Below are 20,499 nucleotides of genomic sequence, written 5' to 3'. Positions count from 1 at the left end.
ATATTCTTAACTAAATGTGGCATATACATGGATAATATATGGAACGTATGTAAGCATAACATACCATATGTAGAGTGCAGAGTGCAGATTCAGAGTGCAGTGTGCAGAGTGCAGATTGTGAGTGCAGATTGAGAGTGCAGATTGTAAGTGCAGATTGTGAGTGCAGATTGTGAGTGCAGATTCAGAGTGCAGAGTGCAGATTCAGAGTGCAGAGTGCAGATTCAGAGTGCAGAGTGCAGATTCAGAGTGCAGAGTGCAGATTTAGAGTGCAGATTGCGAGTGCAGATTGTGAGTGCAGAGTGCAGATTGTGAGTGCAGAGTGCAGATTGTGAGTGCAGAGTGCAGATTGTGAGTGCAGAGTGCAGATTGTGAGTGCAGAGTGCAGATCCAGAGTGCAGAGTGCAGATTCAGAGTTCAGAGTGCAGATTCAGAGTGCAGATTCAGAGTGCAGATTCAGAGTGCAGAGTGCAGATTCAGAGTGCAGAGTACAGATTCAGAGTGCAGAGTGCAGATTCAGAGTGCAGATTCAGAGTGCAGAGTGCAGATTCAGAGTGCAGAGTGCAGATTCAGAGTGCAGATTCAGAGTGCAGAGTGCAGATTCAGAGTGCAGAGTGCAGATTCAGAGTGCAGAGTGCAGATTCAGAGTGCAGATTCAGAGTGCAGATTCAGAGTGCAGAGTGCAGATTCAGAGTGCAGATTCAAAGTGCAGAGTGCAGATTCAGAGTGCAGATTCAGAGTGCAGAGTGCAGATTCAGAGTGCAGATTCAGAGTGCAGAGTGCAGATTCAGAGTGCCGATTCAGAGTGCCGATTCAGAGTGCAGATTCAGAGTGCAGATTCAGAGTGCAGAGTGCAGATTCAGAGTGCAGATTCAGAGTGCAGATTCAGAGTGCAGAGTGCAGATTCAGAGTGCAGATTCAGAGTGCAGATTCAGAGTGCAGAGTGCAGATTCAGAGTGCAGAGTGCAGATTCAGAGTGCAGAGTGCAGATTCAGAGTGCAGATTCAGAGTGCAGAGTGCAGATTCAGAGTGCAGATTCAGAGTGCAGAGTGCAGATTCAGAGTGCAGATTCAGAGTGCAGAGTGCAGATTCAGAGTGCCGATTCAGAGTGCAGATTCAGAGTGCCGATTCAGAGTGCAGATTCAGAGTGCAGAGTGCAGATTCAGAGTGCAGATTCAGAGTGCAGATTCAGAGTGCAGAGTGCAGATTCAGAGTGCAGATTCAGAGTGCAGATTCAGAGTGCAGAGTGCAGATTCAGAGTGCAGAGTGCAGATTCAGAGTGCAGATTCAGAGTGCAGATTTAGAGTGCAGATTCATAGTGCAGATTCAGAGTGCAGAGTGCAGATTGTGAGTGCAGAGTGCAGATTGTGAGTGCAGATTGTGAGTGCAGAGTGCAGATTCAGAGTGCAGAGTGCAGATTGTGAGTGCAGAGTGCAGATTGTGAGTGCAGAGTGCAGATTGTGAGTGCAGAGTGCAGATTGTGAGTGCAGAGTGCAGATTCAGAGTGCAGAGTGCAGATTCAGAGTGCCGATTCAGAGTGCAGAGTGCAGATTGTGAGTGCAGAGTGCAGATTCAGAGTGCAGAGTGCAGATTCAGAGTGCAGAGTGCAGATTCAGAGTGCAGATTGTGAGTGCAGAGTGTAGATTGTGAGCGCAGAGTGCAGATTCAGAGTGCAGATTCAGAGTGCAGATTCAGAGTGCAGAGTGCAGATTCAGAGTGCAGAGTGCAGATTCAGAGTGCAGAGTGCAGATTCAGAGTGCAGAGTGCAGATTCAGAGTGCAGATTCAGAGTGCAGATTCAGAGTGCAGAGTGCAGATTCAGAGTGCAGAGTGCAGATTCAGAGTGCAGAGTGCAGATTCAGTGCAGAGTGCAGATTCAGAGTGCAGATTCAGAGTGCAGAGTGCAGATTCAGAGTGCAGATTCAGAGTGCAGAGTGCAGATTCAGAGTGCAGATTCAGAGTGCAGAGTGCAGAGTGCAGATTCAGAGTGCAGAGTGCAGATTCAGAGTGCAGAGTGCAGATTCAGAGTGCAGAGTGCAGATTCAGAGTGCAGAGTGCAGATTCAGAGTGCAGATTCAGAGTGCAGAGTGCAGATTCAGAGTGCAGATTCAGAGTGCAGAGTGCAGATTCAGAGTGCAGATTCAGAGTGCAGAGTGCAGATTCAGAGTGCAGAGTGCAGATTCAGAGTGCAGAGTGCAGATTCAGAGTGCAGTTGCAGAGTGCAGTTGCAGAGAGAACTCAGCAGCACCACCACAGCATCACTCAGCAGCACCACAGCATCACTCAGCACCACCACAGCATCACTCAGCACCACCACAGCATCACTCAGCACCACCACAGCACCACTCAGCACCACCACAGCACCACTCAGCGCAATCCCAGCATCACTCAGCACCACCACAGCATCACTCAGCACCACCACAGCATCACTCAGCACCACCACAGCACCACTCAGCACCACCACAGCACCACTCAGCGCAATCCCAGCATCACTCAGCACCACCACAGCATCACTCAGAGACATCACAGCATCAATCTGTGCAACCATTCAACAACAACTGGTTCAATTATGCTCTCTCAATGTTTCAAGCTTTATTACAAATGTCACAAAAAGATGTTATTTCACTTCTGTTCTTGGATTTTCATCACAATAAAATACACTGAACATAATCTTCACAAACGTTATTTACAAAAGTTTAAGCTATTGCCAATATAAATGACAATCACTTTTATTTAAGTATTAATTATTTAAAAAAATTAAAAGCCGTTGCTATTTGTAATATCAATACATCTAAGTCACGTAAATACAAAACATGTTGCATTACAAATGCTATAGTCGTCACATGTGTGAAAGTTATAACTATTGGCATTGAAAATGACAAAGCTATTAATTTAGCTATTTTCAAAATCAACACATAAATAAAAAAATTGTCATTTACAAGACCAATAGCTCAAACTTTCATAATGCGAGACCTATTGCATTGCAAATGCTTGTTCTTACTGATTTGAACATTGCTAAGCGCCAGCTACAATGGACTTGAATCCACAGCAGGTTGCCAGGTGCCTACTACATCACTAAGGGCCATGTTTGACACAGTGAAAGTGATCTGCCTCCGTGTCTTCTCCTCCCTTTCCTAGTCACTCAGAGATGGCATAATGTTTAGACTGAAATATACTTGTGAACAGTCTAAGACTGCAATCATGTTAAAATTAATATTAGAACATATGTTCAAGCAAATATCCCTTTACAATTGGTAAGATGGCAGTTTTGGTTCTGCACCTCACTTAAAGCATTTTTGCCAGTGCTGATTATCTTTGCAGCTAATCACCACATGCCGCAAGACACATTTATGTTGGCTGCATTGCAGGCCCTGTGCTCTCAATTACAATATGAGCGTGTGCCAAGAGCCTGTCAGACTGTTTGAGGTGTCAGTGATGCAGTACAGGAATGGCATAACAGATGTAGCCACTGTAGACTACATCGAAGCAGGGTATGGATAACATGTATTGACTGTTGGTGTTTTTATGCCTGTAACCGATGCAGCCATTACAGATAAGGGGTGTCCCGTTACGAGTTTGTGAACCCGGGTAGCATTCAATATAGAAGAATAATGGTCCTCAAACCAAACATTTCATATCGGAATTAATCCCAAAATCTAAATTTTTGCGCAACAACCAATTCACGCTCCTCATGGGCAAAATACTTTATTACGATCTTTTCTTGTAATATGCATGAAAGGATGTGTAGAGATATAAACTTCATATGTAACAAAACCAAATTTATTTAAATGAATGGATTTTAATCGCTATACATTTGGTGGTTGCTCCAGAGGGAGAACGTGCAAGGAAAGTGGTGCTCGAAAGTAAGTAGGTGGGGGAACTAAATCCCAAGGTGAAGAATAGAAAAAGGTTGAAGTTTTTGTGTGAGATTGATCATACGTATCAATCTATCTGTCCTGTCCCAATTGCTATTTTACAGGGTCTATTTACAATGGTTAGTACAATCACAGATTGTAATCATCTGTGGCACTTGGCAGTGGTACAAGAATGGGTCCAGGTACATGAATGGTTGTTGATGTTTCGACTCAACTTGTGGCATGTAGGATGTTTAAGCCTTGCCTGCGAGTCTTCCTCAGGACGAGATGTGTGGGGAAGGCGGTGGAAGGGGGCAACCAACCCCTGGTAGAATGTACTTAATCTGATGGGGCAAAGGATGCTATCAGAGCATGATTCAAAATAGAACATCCTAGATCTTAATTAAACACTAGCACATCCAATAGCCATGCAATTATTGAGCTTACCCGCTCCAATCCGTGTGCGGATAGTGCCGTGTTTCTTGGCTCAAAAGGACATAGACGGAAGCCCATCCACGGTCAGTCCGCTAATGCAACTCAATTGGATAATTTCCGAAATAACAATGATCACAGTATGAGTTGTCTGAGTTACATACACCTATGTCATATCCAACAGGTCACATGTGGGTAATTGATTCCCCATATTACTGAGAAAGAAGGATAAAGTAAAAATAAAGTAAAAATTGTGCCATAAGTGCCTAATGATGGTAACAGGTGTTAAAGGTGGAGGTAAACCGTTAGATCAGTAGAGCAGACCTATGGTGGTATGTGATGTGAAGCATCCGGTATACCCCGTGTTCATATAACAGGTAGGTAAGAAGCCAACAGCCCCCTCTCAAGCTCAATACTGCACAGTTCAAAAGCGATTCAATTAGGCCGTGGCACAGAGTCTTATTTAAAAACACGAAGCGACCAACGAGTGGATTCACGTGCACAATTTCCTAGAATGTCCGGTAAAAAACACAAACAATCACAAAAGGGGGCCGTGGCACACAGTCTATTAACTAAGAGGCCTTCAGGGTATTAAGAACAAGGGGAGGAGGCCAGCGGGTACAGTTCCTCAACTGGTGCTCATCGGCGTCTGTTTGGTAACAGAGACAGCGTCGGAATGATGAGTCTCCCTTAATATGCGTGCTCGCTGTCATTGCGCGTTACGCATCAGGATGAGGAGCGAGGAAAGACTACTGTATTAACGGTAACTGCTAAGCTGCGGTGCAGTAATTGCTAATTCATGGAACTGAGTACTCGATAATTCTACATTAGGTCCGAGTTCGATGTAGGTTGAGTTAAGCCCTCGTGGCATTAAGCAAGTGTTAAACCATGATTGGCGACTTTTTGGGCTCATAGAGTGGCTAGTGCCGTGATACTCCCTAAGACTGTATTCACCCCGCACAGGTCTTAACGGCAGTGATGTTGCCGACCAAAACATTGTTTAATACCACGAGGGCTTGTAACGAGCGATGACAGTGTAATGTTGATTATGCCCCCACACATGCACAGAGTCCAGGTAGGTAAATTGGCTTGTCTTTATTACAATTATTAATATGCCAACACGAGCTAAAGGGCGCCGAGCGTCTAACACGACTGCTCCGGTCGCCAGCTCCGTTCTCCCTGCTTTCGCGCCTTCACTCTGGCGCCTACCGCGCATGCGCGCCCTTCGCGCTCTTGTCTATGGCGTGACGCGTCATCGCGTTCACGCTCATAGACTAGAGCGCATCCTACATATCTCCCCTTTTTAACAATAAACAAAATTAACTATTCACCCTCCATCAAGTTGCACTAGGTGTCCCAATGTTCTCTGGCTGGCAGCCAGGGTGCCAACTTATCATTAATGTCCACCCATTTCATAGTCTCTATATCTTGAGGGCACTGTAACTGCCCGGCCACTACGGGTGTGTCTTACCGGCATGCTCTCTTCCACCTCTCTGTCTCCGCCTGGTCCCGCACCATCTCTCCAATCTCCACTCTGAGTTACTCCAGCCGGAGTGACATCTCTGACTGCGCGCCCTGCGCCGGGAATGTCTATCTCACTGTTCTCTCCTGTTTCCTCGAGCAACACTTCTTCAGCCTGCTCCAGTCGAGGCGTGCTCTCGTGGAAGTCCTTCTGTGCCTCTGTCTCTTCCAGCTTGGGCCATACAACAATCCTGTTTACTCTAGCCATGCGGTCTTGGGACCACACTCTGCCATCGCTGAGGAGGGCTGCTCTGCCTCTCACCTCCTTGACTTGTAGAGGCTGACTATATTTGCTGTCGCCTTTCTTTTGAAGGGTAGGGAGTTTAACCCTAACCCACTCTCCTTCCTCCAGCTCTGTTCCTTTCACATTCCGACGTTTGTCATAATTCGCAGCATAAATCTTTTGGGCTTTTTCCAAGTTATGTTGAACCACCGCAGGGGACCATTTACTGGTAATGGTCTTCTCCCTCCACACAACATTGTCTCGTGTGAACGGATGCCGTCCTCTCAACACTTGAAACGGACTGTACCCCACCGCCGTGGGGGTGATCCTGTAAGACCACAGCATGCTCATTACCTCAATCTCCCAATCCTTTCCCTGCATGATGGCCGCCTGTATGGAGCCCATCAGCACACGGTTGAACCGCTCCACCTGACCGTTGCATGCGGGATGATACACTGCCGTGTGTTTGGATTCGATACCATTCCTTCTCATGAACCTAGTCCATTTGTCCGAGACAAACTGCGGGCCATTGTCACTAAGAATGGTTTTGGGGATGCCTTCCCTTAAGAAAACTGAAGTCAGGAATCTCAAAATCGTGTCAGTGTCCATGGATTCTTGAATGTCCACCTCAGGCCATTTTGAGTACTTGTCCATCACTACGCACAAGTACTTGTTCACACCTTTGCTATCCAGGACCGGTCCCAATATGTCAATTGCCACATTCTCCCAAGGTCCCTGTGGCGTGTCGAACTTCCCCATGGCCGGTCGGAGAGGCCTCAGCACTTTGTCAGCGCCCTGGCATTGGCCACACTCCCTCACTTGCCTTTCAATGTGGACGTCCATGCCTGGCCACCAATACATCTGCTTGACGCGTGCCTTGGTCTTTACAATACCTAGGTGGCCCTCATGTAGTAGAGTTAGTAATCTGGGTATCAGTGAATCCGGCGGCACAACTCTTTCGCCCCGATAGATAAACACCCCAGAGTCACTCAGGGACAGTTCTTCCCTAATTTCATAGAACTTTCGTACTCCATCAGTGAGCTTCCTTTTGTCAGGCCAGCCTGATGTTAAGTATCTCTTGATCTCCCCTTTTCCCATGTCCTCATCATAGGCGGACTCCCATTCTTGGGCACTTATCGAACTCTCATAGTCCTCCATGCTTGCCACCATCTCTTCCCTATCCAGGGCTTCCTCTGGCGCCGCTTCCATCGCCGCAGCCCTGCTGAGATAATCCGCTACCCTGTTCTGTGTTCCCGGCAGATATTCAACATCGTAGGTGTAATCGAGTAGCTTCAGAGTCATTTTTGCTATTCTCGGGGTCGCTGTCTCATGCCCCGAGGAAGTCAAGACCTTGATGAGGGGTTTATGATCCGTTTGCAGTTTAAATCTTGTACCCCAAACGAACTGTCGGAATCTGCCTAAAGCCCAGGTGACTGCCAGCATCTCTTTTTCAATTACGCTGTATCGTTGCTCCGTCGGAGACAGCGCACGGGACGCAAAGCAGATCGTCTCAGTGGCCCCATCATCCCTCACTTGAGCCAGGACCGCCCCTAAGCCCTTGTCACTGGCATCTGTGGTTACCACGGTCTGGCCCGATGGAACGAACCCTTGCAACGGAATAGCTTGACTAATGCAGGTTTTGATGGTGTCAAACTCCTCTTGCGCCTCTGCGTCCCACTCAAACTTGGTCTTGTCTCTGATGAGTTGTCGCATTCTGTATGTCCGGGTGGCAAAGTGTCTCACAAATTTACTATAATACTCGGCCATTCCCAGGAACGACCTCACCTCTTCCTTGGAGCTGGGTGCCTTCGCCTCCTTTATGGCCGTCACATTTCGTTCTTTGGGTGAAATTCCGCTCGTGCTGATTTCATGCCCCAAGTATGTCACCGAATGGGTCCCTATCTTGCACTTACTCCATTCCGCCGTTAGCCCTTTGTTCTGCAACACTTCCAGCACGCTCCGCAACTTCCTGTCGTGATCACCTTTCGACGAGCCCATCACCAATATGTCATCCTGAAAGTATTGTACTCCAGGAATGTCCTTGAACAAGCGGTGCATCAGCTTCTGAAAAACAGCCGCTGCGGATGCCAGGCCAAAGGGCATCCTCCGGAACTGGTAGCACCCAAATGGAGTGATGAAAGCGGTGAACTTCCTGCTCGATGGATGCAGCTCTATCTGGTAGTACGCAGACGTGAGATCTATAGTGGAAAAGTGAGTCACACCTTTAGTCTTGGCGAGCATCTCCTCGATTCTGGGAAGGGGAAACTTTTCCACGATGAGACTTTTGTTGAGCTCGCGGAGGTCAACGCAGAGCCGTACCTGCCCATTTGGCTTCTTGACCACGACCAAGGGGGATAGCCACTCTGCACTATCCACCGGCTCTATGACACCTTGCTCTTCTAGCCTCCGGAGTTCCTGTTGTACTGCTCCGCTGGTGGATATGGGAATGTTCCTGACTTTATGCACCACCGGTACTGCACCCTCCTTGAGGACCATTTTGTGAACGAACTTGTCCAGTTTTCCCACTGATCCGTCAAAAACTTTGGGGTATGCTGATTTCCAATCTTCCTCTCTCGTGAGGGGCCACTCGTCCGTCAAGAGAATCTGTTCTTTACCTCCCGGGTTGAGTATGATCCCCAGATCACCTGCATCTCTCCACCCCAGCACTGAAGGTCCTTTCTCAGCTATGTACAGGGTGCACGTGGCCGACCTCCCTCTAAATTCGAAGTCGAAGTCTCGGCACCCCACCAAAGGAATGGCATTTTCCGTGTACGAGATGGGTCTGATGTCCGGCGGCCATAGGTCTGGCCCCACCACAGGCACAAAGTCTTCCTCCCATATGGACCTTTGCACGATGGTCCAAGGAGATCCTGAGTCGACGGCCACGTGTACCTTCACTCCCCCTATCAGCATGTCCGTGCGAGGCTTGTCTCTTCGCTTCCCCGTCACCTCAAGTACCTGGTCCTCGATGCACAACACCAAGTCGTCGTCATCCAAATCGTCCTCCTCGCTGACGTCGGCTGCGGCCGCATCGACGCACTTGACCGTGGATTTCTTCCCCTTTTTGCGGCAGACTTTCTCAAAATGGCCGACCAGGCCGCAAAATGAGCATCTGGCGCGAAATGCGGGACAGCGTTTATCCTGCGCCGAATGTGCCGTGCTGCCACATCTATAACACGCAAACTTGTTGTCTGTACTAGGGCGGCCTGCCTGCTTCCCTGTCCATCTCAAGTCCTTCCTCTGATCACCATACACTCCCTTGGCTCTCCCAGGCTGGGGTGCATCTTCTATTTTGTTTACCATTTGCCTCGGCGCGTTCTCCCGTTTTGCTGCCTCCGCACCGCGTCGTGACATCTCAGCCTTTTTGACCATCGCCACCACTTCTTTAAGGGACGTCTCACTCTGCGCCCACAGTTTGTCCTGGACCGACCTGCACGTGGTGTGCATAACAATTTGGTCTTTTATATATTCTTCCTGAAGCCCTCCATACTGGCACGTGATGGCCAAGCGTCGGAGCGCTGCCACGTAATCATCAATCGACTCACCAGCCTCCTGCTTCCGCTGCTGGAAATTATACCTGTCTATAGAGACACAAACTGCTGGGCGGTAGTGGCTGTCCAGGTCATCTAGGGCGTTTTTGAAGACATCTGTCTCATTCACTCCCCTCTCCTTGGGCACCAGATTCTTGAACACTCTCACCCCTTCCGGGCCCAGGTTGTGGAGCAATAGTCTCTTCTTCCTTTCCGAGGTGAATTCCCCTTCATTCTCATCTTCGAGTGCCTCAATATAGTTTTGAAAATAATCCTTCCAGTCCTCCCATTTTAACTGCGGTTCGCCCGGTCTAGGCAGGAATGGGACTGGGGCCATCAGAGCAGACGCTTGATTTGCCATTCTGGCTTCACCTCTGGGGTCTACCCCTTGGGCACTGTGTTGGCCGAGTCCACCGGATGCTCCCGCACTCTCTGCCGTGTTCCCTTGCCCTCTGGGACTGCCAGACGTGCTATCCCTTCTAGTCTGTGTGGGGTCGTCTGTTTGCGCCCTTTCCTCTGACTTGGGGTCAATGCCCTTGGCTGCCAGGGTGCTGGCTATGCTCCCTTTTCCTAGCCCAGCACTGACCTGGTTGTTTGAGCCGGCTCAGGTGGGTTCCCGTGGTTGTTTCAGCTGCTGCCACGCCCTCTGCTCGTTTGTTCCTGGATTGTCTGTTGCTGTTGTCCTACTGCTGTAAGTATGGGGCTGTCATGGAGGGTCTGCTCCTGACCCTGAAGTGCCTGGTGTTCGTGGTCCCAGCCTCGTCGCCAATGTAATGTTGATTATGCCCCCACACATGCACAGAGTCCAGGTAGGTAAATTGGCTTGTCTTTATTACAATTATTAATATGCCAACACGAGCTAAAGGGCGCCGAGCGTCTAACACGACTGCTCCGGTCGCCAGCTCCGTTCTCCCTGCTTTCGCGCCTTCACTCTGGCGCCTACCGCGCATGCGCGCCCTTCGCGCTCTTGTCTATGGCGTGACGCGTCATCGCGTTCACGCTCATAGACTAGAGCGCATCCTACAGACAGCAAGCACACATATTAAGGGAGACACATCATTCCGACACTGTCTCTGTTACCGAACGGACGCCGATGAGCACGAGGTGAGGAACTGTACCTGCTGGCCTCCTCCCCTTGTACTTAATACCCTGACGGCCTCTTAGTTAATAGACTCTGTGCCGCGACCCCCTTTTTGTGATTGTTTGTGTTTTGAACCAGGCATTCTAGGAAATTGTGCACGTGAATCCACTCATTGGTCGCTTCGTGTTTTTAGATAAGACTCTGTGCCACGGCCTAATTGAATTGCTTTTGAACTGTGCAGTATTGAGCTTGAGAGGGGGCTGTTGGCTTCTCACCTACCTGTTATATGAACATGGGGTATGCCGGATGCTTCACATCACATACCACCATAGGTCTGCTCTACTGATCTAACGGTTTACCTCCACCCTTAACACCTGTTACCATCATTAGGCACTAATGGCACATTTTTTACTTTATTTTTACTTTATCCTTCTTCCTCAGTAATATGGGGAATCAATTACCCACATGTGACCTGTTGGATATGACATAGGTGTATGAAACTCAGACAACTCATACTCTGATCATTGTTATTTCAGAAATATATCTAATTGAGTTGCATTAGCGGACTGACTCTGGATGGGCTTCCATCTATGTCATTTTGAGCCAAGAAACACGGCACTATCCGCACATGGATTGGAGCGGGTAAGCTCAATAATTGCAGGTCTATTGGATGTGCTCGTGTTTAATTAAGCTCTAGGATGTTCTATTTTGAATCATGCTCTGAGAGCATCCTTTCCCCCATCAGATTAAGTACATTCTACCAGGGGTTGGTTGCTCCCTTCCACCGCCTTCCCTACACATCTCGTCCTGAGGAAAACTCGCAGGCAAGGCTTAAACATCCTACATGCCACAAGTCGAGTCGAAACGTCAACAACCATTCATGTACCTGGACCCATTCTCGTACCACTGCCACGTGCCACAGATGATTACAATTTGTGATTGTACTAACCATTGTAAATAGACCCTGTAAAATAGCAATTGGGACAGGACAGCTAGATTGATACGTATGGTCAATCTCACACAAAAACGTCAACCGTTTTCTATTCTTCACCTTGGGAATTAGTTCCCCCACCTACTTACTTTCGAGCACCACTTTCCTTGCACGTTCCCCCTCTGGAGCAACCACCAAATGTATAGCGATAAAGTTCCATTTATGTAAATAAATTTGGTTTTGTTACATATGAAGTTTATATCTCTGCACAACCTTTCATGCATATTACAAGAAAAGATCGTATTAAAGTATTTTGTCCATGAGGAGCGCGAATTGGTTGCTGCGCAAAAATTTAGATTTTGGGATTAATTCCAATATTGTGAAATGTTGGGTCTGAGGACCATTGTTCTTCTATATTGTAACCGATGAAGACATATTTACTCAGGAACATATGTGTGCATGCAGGTGTATGCTTATGACTGCGCAAGTAAGTGTGTATGTGTGTGCGTGATGTTCTTCCATGCTTAACCCAAGTATGGTGTGGGCAATGACAATAAAGGTATTCTTGCCATATTGTGGGAATACGTGCATAAACCGGGCCACTCTTGGTATAATGCTGCCACAGCAAAATGGCGATAATTCATGACGTATTCGGATATCCAAGACATGATTGTCAACAGCCTCTTGTAATGTAGCCCTGACATTATAACGGTAATTCTTAGCAGAAGATGCTCATTCCTGGCATACGAAGGTGGAGCGTGTTTTCAAAAATAAATGATTTTATGTAATAGTAAAAAGTGCATATTTGTATAAAAGAACAATCTCCCCTTCTAAGTCACTTAGAAGTGACACAGCGTTTGACCCAAAAAAATCTACCAGTGAAACCATAAGGCTGCATTCATTGTTATAAATAAAGTAGTAGAATTCAAAATTGTCTCTCCAACAAATGTATGGGACTGGACCCCAACTGGGAAGAATTACTGACCCAGATGATTCAACTGCACAATAGAGATAATAAAAACATTCTCTATGAAATGTGGCTTACTCTTGTCAGTGTTTGGGTGGTTCCTAACCACCTATTCCTGACTCTCCATGAGGCGGACGTTGTGCAGTAAAGACTTGTACATTTGCATTATTTTCTATTTGTACCTCTTCCCTGTGTGACTTTACAACCTGTACATTTGCAATTTTTGTTCATGTTTGTGTCTTGTGTGTAACTCATGTGGTCCAAAGTCCTTATGTATCGCAACTGGTTATTCTTTTGTAAAGCGCTCTGACACCTTCGGGTAATGTTCGCGCTATAGAAAATCGCTTTAATAAAATAAATTAAACTCATCGAGGTGATGAAAAACCACCAAACCAGAGGCCCGCCGCGCTCATCAGATATGCACAGTTTGCACTCTGTGGAAAACCGGTGCTATGTTAGAGAAGGGGATCTCAAATTATGGCTCAGATCTCTTCATCAAAGTGACCAAAAGCCGATAACAAAATGGTCTGTTCCACACTTACAGTGCGAATGGTTGTGTTTCTTGTTATGGGGCCGTTACCATGTGTCTCAAGATATCACGATTGGCGGGAATACACTCCCTGTGCTCTCAATCACATTCAAGTATGCAGGCAGAACATACTAGATAAGGAGTGAGGTAATTTAGATAATACGTGGGAAATGGAGTCAGAGCTGATAACATTGCAGCAGGGTGAGGCTAAAAAGCCTTGATTGCTGGTGTGTTGAAATCTGTGTGCGAGCAAGAGCATTTGTGCATGTGTGTCTTTGTGTATGTGTGTGGGCTTGTGTGTGTGTGCGTGTGTGTGCACGTGGCGTGGGTGTGCGTTTGTTGACCGTTTTGTCTTTGTTCTTATGCCTATTTCTTTACTGGCCATTCAGCCACGACAATTTTTTGGGGGCATGTGTGTGTATATGTGCCTGTGGTGGCCATTTTGTTTTTGTTTTCCACACCTCCTCCTTCGCTTGCCATGTGCTGGATCAGCTAACTACTACCATTTTGTGCAGTCAGTGTATGTTGTATTCTTATATTCCATATTTAAAACTCATATTCTAGGAAGAAGTTCATGCAACGTTTGTTAATTTTTTGTTTTTTTCATGATATTTTTGTTTGTGCTTGTGGCTTATTGTACTACAGTGCTGTTGTTTTTGATTCAGTAATTCGATTTTGCCTGACCCAACTTCCTTAGCATCCTGGTGTTACCTTGAGGTATCTGTACATAGCAGCGGACCTGTGCTGCAAGACCAATCGCACAGCTTCTATAGAGCACGTCACAATCTTATTTTGTTTCACGTTTGTTTTTATTTTGTCATATTTTCCACATGTAATCCAAACTTTTCCTGCTTTAACACGATGGAACAGTCCAAATATCCTTTAGCTTCACATGAAATAGTTGTGCCCATCCAAGCCTCGTACTACTTCACGTTAACGATATGTAATTCATGAAAGACAGCTTTAATTAAAATCCCAATGCATTTCGGGCTCTTCTTTTTAGCCCTTCGTCAGGGGAAGCTGTTAAAAGCTTCCCCTGACGAAGGGCTAAAAAGAAGAGCCCGAAATGCATTGGGATTTTAATTAAAGCTGTCTTTCATGAATTACATATCGTTAACGTGAAGTAGTACGAGGCTTGGATGGGCACAACTATTTCATGTGAAGCTAAAGGATATTTGGACTGTTCCATCGTGTTAAAGCAGGAAAAGTTTGGATTACATGTGGAAAATATGACAAAATAAAAACAAACGTGAAACAAAATAAGATTGTGACGTGCTCTATAGAAGCTGTGCGATTGGTCTTGCAGCACAGGTCCGCTGCTATGTACAGATTCAACTTTATTTACATGCGCCGAGGCGAGGCATGTTACCAATCTGCACGCATGAAAGGATTCTTTTGCTTAGAACCGGAGAAAAATAGATAAACAGGTGTGCCACTGCACCCCCGTGTTCAATTTAAAATTTTGCTTGCCTCACAAGCAGTGTGCACCCAAGAGGAAACGAGCCAAACATGATGAACAATTACATCATCACGATGGAAACCGTCAAGTTTCATGGATAAAAACAAGAGACTGATGAATTCGCTCACATTAAATTGTTTCAACTTATCACAATGCATTCAGTAAATGAACAGTGATTGAATGTTTAGTCTTCTAGAACTATATGTATTTAACATCAATGGTATAAGTTCGTTTTTCAAAATAAGTTATGCACCTATGTATATTCTACTGTGACCGTATTTTATTGTGACCATATTTTGGGTTTCGTTATTTAATTTTGCATGGTACATAGGGTGCTGCACATTTCCATTGGAGTATTTAGACTATTGATTGCTTTTCTGTCATGTGAATGAAAAGCGTTAATCCGGGTTTGTTCGTAGGGTGTTGTACACTGATACAGATTGATGGGAGGTGTAGTTTTGGAAGGGAAACAGGAAGACGAGGGTAAACTCTGGAAGGTTTCTGGCACTTAATTAGATATAACCCAGTTCAGGTGATTAACATACCGGGAACGAGGGGCGCGAAACGCAGTGTTTAAATTGCGCAGTGAACAGCATTAGAGCTGCTTGAGAGGGAGATGGAGGTTGCAGCAGTGATGATGTGTCGGCAGTGTTTGGAAGGAGGCAGGTGAGACTGAGAGAGCACAAGTTTGAAAAAATGTATAAGTACGCCATATTTACAAGCACGTAGTTAGTTTAAACATGTTTTGCACACGAGTGTTTTATATTCAATAGCGAAATGTATAGAATGTTAAGTAGAGTAACCATAATTATAACGGTGTGAGATTAAATGTAGAAATGTTGGAGTATATGTGAAAACCTCATGGTTCTCTCATGTTAAAAGAGTCATGTCCGAATTAAATGTAACTTGGATTCCAGTATTTTGTGTAGGCCTTAGGGCAATTCACAGCAAACCTGAACGTGCTGCTAAAATAATGTGAGATAAAGTTGACATGGTTCTTTCAAAATGTACTATTGAACTTAGGGTTAAAAGTATATGCTTTATAGATGTGTTATTTTAGAAACGTATGCTAGTTAAGAATGTTTGCTGTGTAAATCAAGTTAACGTTTTAAGAGTGCAGGAACCTGCTGCATGTAAATCAAGTAGGCCAGAACAGATAATGTCATGTAGTTTAAATCGTCATGTGCTCGTTAGAGGAGAGGTCGTGAGGTGTCCAGTATGGAGCTCTGAGAGTGTTTTATGGCCTAAGATATGGTGAAGTCTGGAATTTGAGGCCCACTGCAGGACGAGCTGTATGCAGGTGCGAGGGTCCTAATCAGCTCGAATGAAAGGGACTTTGTTCAGTGGCGCCTTGCGCAGGCCTGTAGGAGTTTCCAGGAATTTCAGGGGGTATCAGCGCACGGAAGAAGCCGCCTGGGAACCAAGGCCAACTTTAACGAGGGTCTTCAAGAGTACCATCATGGAGTTTGCCGCGGAAAGATGTACCACGTGAGGGGCGTCCCAAGGGGCGTTTCTATTGGAAATGTGATTTGGTATTAGGGAAAGAGACCCGGGAGGAGGGCAGAGCAGATGATTTTGGGAGCCTAAGGAAGCGGATGGGTAGGCAGATAGGCTGATCAGGAGAGACCCATTATCAGAGAAGAGACAAAGAGAAGTGCGTGATCTTCTTAGGAAATCACCACGGCTGACACCTAGAGGGTAAAGATCTTGTTAAGTAGGGATGTCATTTAGTGTAGTGTAGGGACAGACTAACCTTAAATTTTCTTTCTGTAATGACTTTGAGGTTGCAACTTGTATTCATTTTGGCAACGCTCATGTTATTAGAAGTTGTACTTATTATCTTGTTCTTCAGACTCAGACTATTCAAAAAGTTCATGTTCATAGTGATTCCGATCTACCTCTTGAATCTCATTTTGAGAAGTTTGTATCTTCAGTTATCTTTGACTTTATATTAAATCTTTAAAACTTTATTTTGGTCAGTGGTCATTTAGAGTGGTGTAAGTTCTTAAATTGATTGTTTATTGCGAGATTACCTTTTACTCAAGACAGGTACCAACGATTCAGTCGACAGGAAATGGGATTTGGTAAGATAATTAGTAACCAGAAATCCCGCGTTAGCAGTTGGTAGCAGAGTGAGGATGGTTATCTTCTTGAGGAAGGTAATCTAGAGAGGTTAGTTTACCCCAAGGCCCGAGACGCCGAGAGACGAGCAGCGGAAGAATCGTGTGCCGAAAGGTGCAGACGGTGCGAGAAAAGCAGCAGTATCGGAGAGTGAGTATAAAAAGGGTCATGCGTGAACAGATTGCGGTGTTTTGTGTTGTATTTTTATTGTAATGTCTTGCGGAGTTGAATGCCTGTAGTGTGAAAGAGAGAAGGTTGTGAGCGCGCGCAACCTGGTAAACTGGTAACCTGGTAAACGGGTGTACTGGTGAAATCTTAAGTTCAGGCCAGAGCTTAAGTGGTTTTGGGTGTATCGAACATCCAGGGTAGTTGTCGACCATAGTACGGAGGTCACGAGGTACCATTGACCGCCGTGGATCCAAGATAGGGGGAGTGTAAGAGTGAGTGTATGAGTAACGGACGCTGGTCGAAAGTTACTGCGTGTGAGTAACCTATCGGAGAAGGCGATTGTCTGGAAGTAAACGGAAAGACATTTCGCCAAGTTAGGGTGACAACTACAGAAAGACTGTGGGCGTACAGTCAAAGAAAGGTGATCGCTTGGACGGAAGTAATCATTTTTCAGAGTATGAATGGGATGCGTGCATGACCGAGGAGACGAGCTGAGAAAGGAGGGGAACTGCTGCGAAGGGGGACGGGTGACGTCGGCTAGAGCCGCGCTCTGATTGAGCGGTTGGTGTGACGTTAGCTAGAGCCGCGCTCTGGTTGGGCGGCTAGAGTGACGTCGGAGGAAAGCCGCGTACGGATAGGCCAGTTAGTGAGAACGGCGCTGAGATTGGTGGAATATCATCAGGAAGTAAACAAACGCGGAGAAAAGAGAAATCATGAAGTGTTTTAAGTGTTTGAAAGGGATTTTTAAACGTAAACAAAGTGAACATTATTACGGGGAAGAGGCTCCCCCAGAGGGTACGCCAGCTCATTATATGGCAACGAATGTGGGGCTGCATACGATATTGTGGATTGGGGCTTGGAATAAGCTTACGGAAGGAAATGAGGAAATGCAGTTCCCGAAGTATGGAACGTTTAAGTTAGAGGTGTTACATCGGCTAAAAGCAACCATGTCCTCATCGAAACCCTCACCTAGACCAACACAGTTTGAGGCTCTTAATGCATGGATTAAGGCTGCACACGACCGAAATTTGAACAGGCGTCAACAAAGGCTGACGCGATCGGTAAGGGCAGTGCGAGATTCCAAATGGGATGAGGAGGAAAAGCGTTGGAGGGTACAGACTATTGAGGTGGAGAAAATGTATCCGATGAGGGAGGTGTCAGGAGGAGGAAGCCTCATGGAAGAAGACGAGGAAAGCGAGTCGGAGGACAATCTGATAAACAGATTGTTAATGGATAGACCACCTCCGAGAGTGGGATTGATAGAAGATAGAGGGCTCGCAAGGGAAGATGGGAATGAGATAGAGATATATACACCACTCCCTATATCGGAATGGACACCTAGCAAAGGCGGAGAAACACCTCCAAACAACACTGTACAGAGTGTAGTGGGAAGGTTTGTGGTGCAGAAAACGCCAACCACAGAAAGGGTTGAGTCTGTGGGATTGCCAGACGCTCTTCAAGTGCCTGTTACCATAGGACCCATAGTTTCGATCTATAATTCTGAGAGAGATAGAGGGGAACAACAAAGGCAATTGGATAGGGAAAGGATTGAGATGGAAAGGAGGAATAATGTGACGAATGCATGGAAACAATTACCAGGTTCGGTAACGTGGAACACCCCATTAGACACAACTGTCGGTCCCAATTCAGAACAGGGAGGTCCGAGAGGACCAATGGATCTAAGGGGACCGCGGCCAAGATCTTTTTCAGAGTTAAGAGCTGATTTGAGGGAATGGGACGGGTCCATAGTATCTCCGAGTAACAGGACAAGAACGGAACCAGAGTGGGAAAGCAGGGGAAACGGGACAGTATCTCATTGTGGGGCCAGCGAGAGTAGTCAGAGCCGGGAAGGCCAAAGTCAAGAGAATAGAGGGGATGCATGTCCTACAAATCAGAGAGAACAGCCGGAACAAAATACTAAGATTGTAGAATGTGAGGAAATGTCCCGTCTCTGGGGGAACGGAGGAGATGAGGCGGTACGGGCTTTTCAGAATAGGTTTAGGTGCCTTCATCATACACTTGGGGAAGACGTTCAACATTGGAGAAAGGAGAACAGCGATAGGTCCCGCCACGCCTCGAATAATCAGGAATCACAGGGAAGTAGGGAAGAGAGAGGGAGTAATAGAACCTCTTACCCTCTATCCCGTGAAACTAGCCAGGATGGAGAGAGAGAGGCTGGGAGGCATGAAGGAGTGTTTCACCACCCACCCCGAGAAGACGGAAAGGCATGGGATCTAGAGAGATGGGAACAGGGGAGGACTCCTTATAATTCACCAATACCTAAACGTAGATCTCGGAGCTGGGATGGGAGAGATGCGGATGGAGGAGCTAAATTGAGTGTCTTGAAAGCTGAAATAAAGGCAAAAAGGCTTGATGTTACCAGTTTAAAATCAGATGTTGATGAGATAATAGATGGAACATTGCCTTTGGAAAGGATAGAATTGTACGAACAGGATGAGTTATTGTTCATGGCAAAGGATATTACTAGGAAAGCTAGAGCGTTTCATGAAAAACTGACTGATTTGGCAGACAAGTATGCCGTGGATTTGTCTAGGACAAGGGCATTGCAGAGCAACCACAGATTACAGTACGCAGACCAAGATCTAGATGAGAAGAGAACTACTGGATTAAAAACACACATAAGAGAGTTGGTAACAGGGATAAGAGTGTGGAGAGAACTGGATAAATGGGAAGAAAGGTGGTCGAAAAAGGGCACGGTTAGGAGAAGTACAAATGTATTGACTTCTGAGGGAAGGGCAATGCATATGGAGGCATTCCCTTTGCGAGAAATATCAAATGGAAATTATGTACATGTGCCCTGGAGTAGAGGAGACTTAGCCGCATTTACCAACTCATTTCCGAAGTTGCGGGACAATCCAGTCGAGTGGTATAAGCAGGTAGAGAGGTTTGTTAAAATTTCGAAAGTATTGTGGATAGATTTGAACACGTTGTTTGACATCGTGGTCCCATCTGATTTGTGGACCCCGTGCAAGACTAGTGTCGAATGGCCAAATGCTGAACCATTGAGGGATGTTCGAACTAATGGACCATCTGAGATTGTCATGCGAAAGTATGAAAGGGTAATAGCATGGCTGAAAGATAAGGTACCACCACAGGATATAGATTGGGTAAAAATAGACCGAACAAGGCAGGAACCCAAGGAGACAGTTCACGAGTTTTATGAAAGATTGTTGAAAACATTCAAGCAATACAGTGGACTAGATGTAATGGATCCCAAAGACATAGGGCAGTTCGTGTCAAAGTTTGTCTTGGGGTTGAGACCTGATATTTGTTTGATGATACAGCAACATTTAATCTGTTGGCAGAACAAACCACTAGATGAGATTTTACGATATGCGAGGTACTGCAGTGACGAGATAGATTCTAAAGCCAAGAATCTAAAGGAGAAATTGATGGTGGTGCAAATGCAGTCCGCTGGGAAGGGTGGACAGCAGAAGCAGGGGATGGGACGAAAACCAAATGGTCAGAACAAAGATAATGAAGAAGGGCAGAGACCTAGGATAGACTTTGCCACTTTAAAGAAAACGACAAAGTGTCATCTGTGTCATCAGGTGGGGCATTGGCGACGCGAGTGTCCCTTTAACCCTGAAAACGGAGAGCTAGAAGTAGAAGAGCAGGTCCAAGAAGACCCAGTGCAAAAAGTGACAGTCCCAAGCAGTAAGGTGG

Source organism: Lissotriton helveticus, chromosome 4_1 (genome assembly GCF_964261635.1).
Source record: "Lissotriton helveticus chromosome 4_1, aLisHel1.1, whole genome shotgun sequence".
In the NCBI taxonomy this organism is placed as follows: domain Eukaryota; kingdom Metazoa; phylum Chordata; class Amphibia; order Caudata; family Salamandridae; genus Lissotriton; species Lissotriton helveticus.
This window is presented reverse-complemented; position numbering follows the sequence as displayed.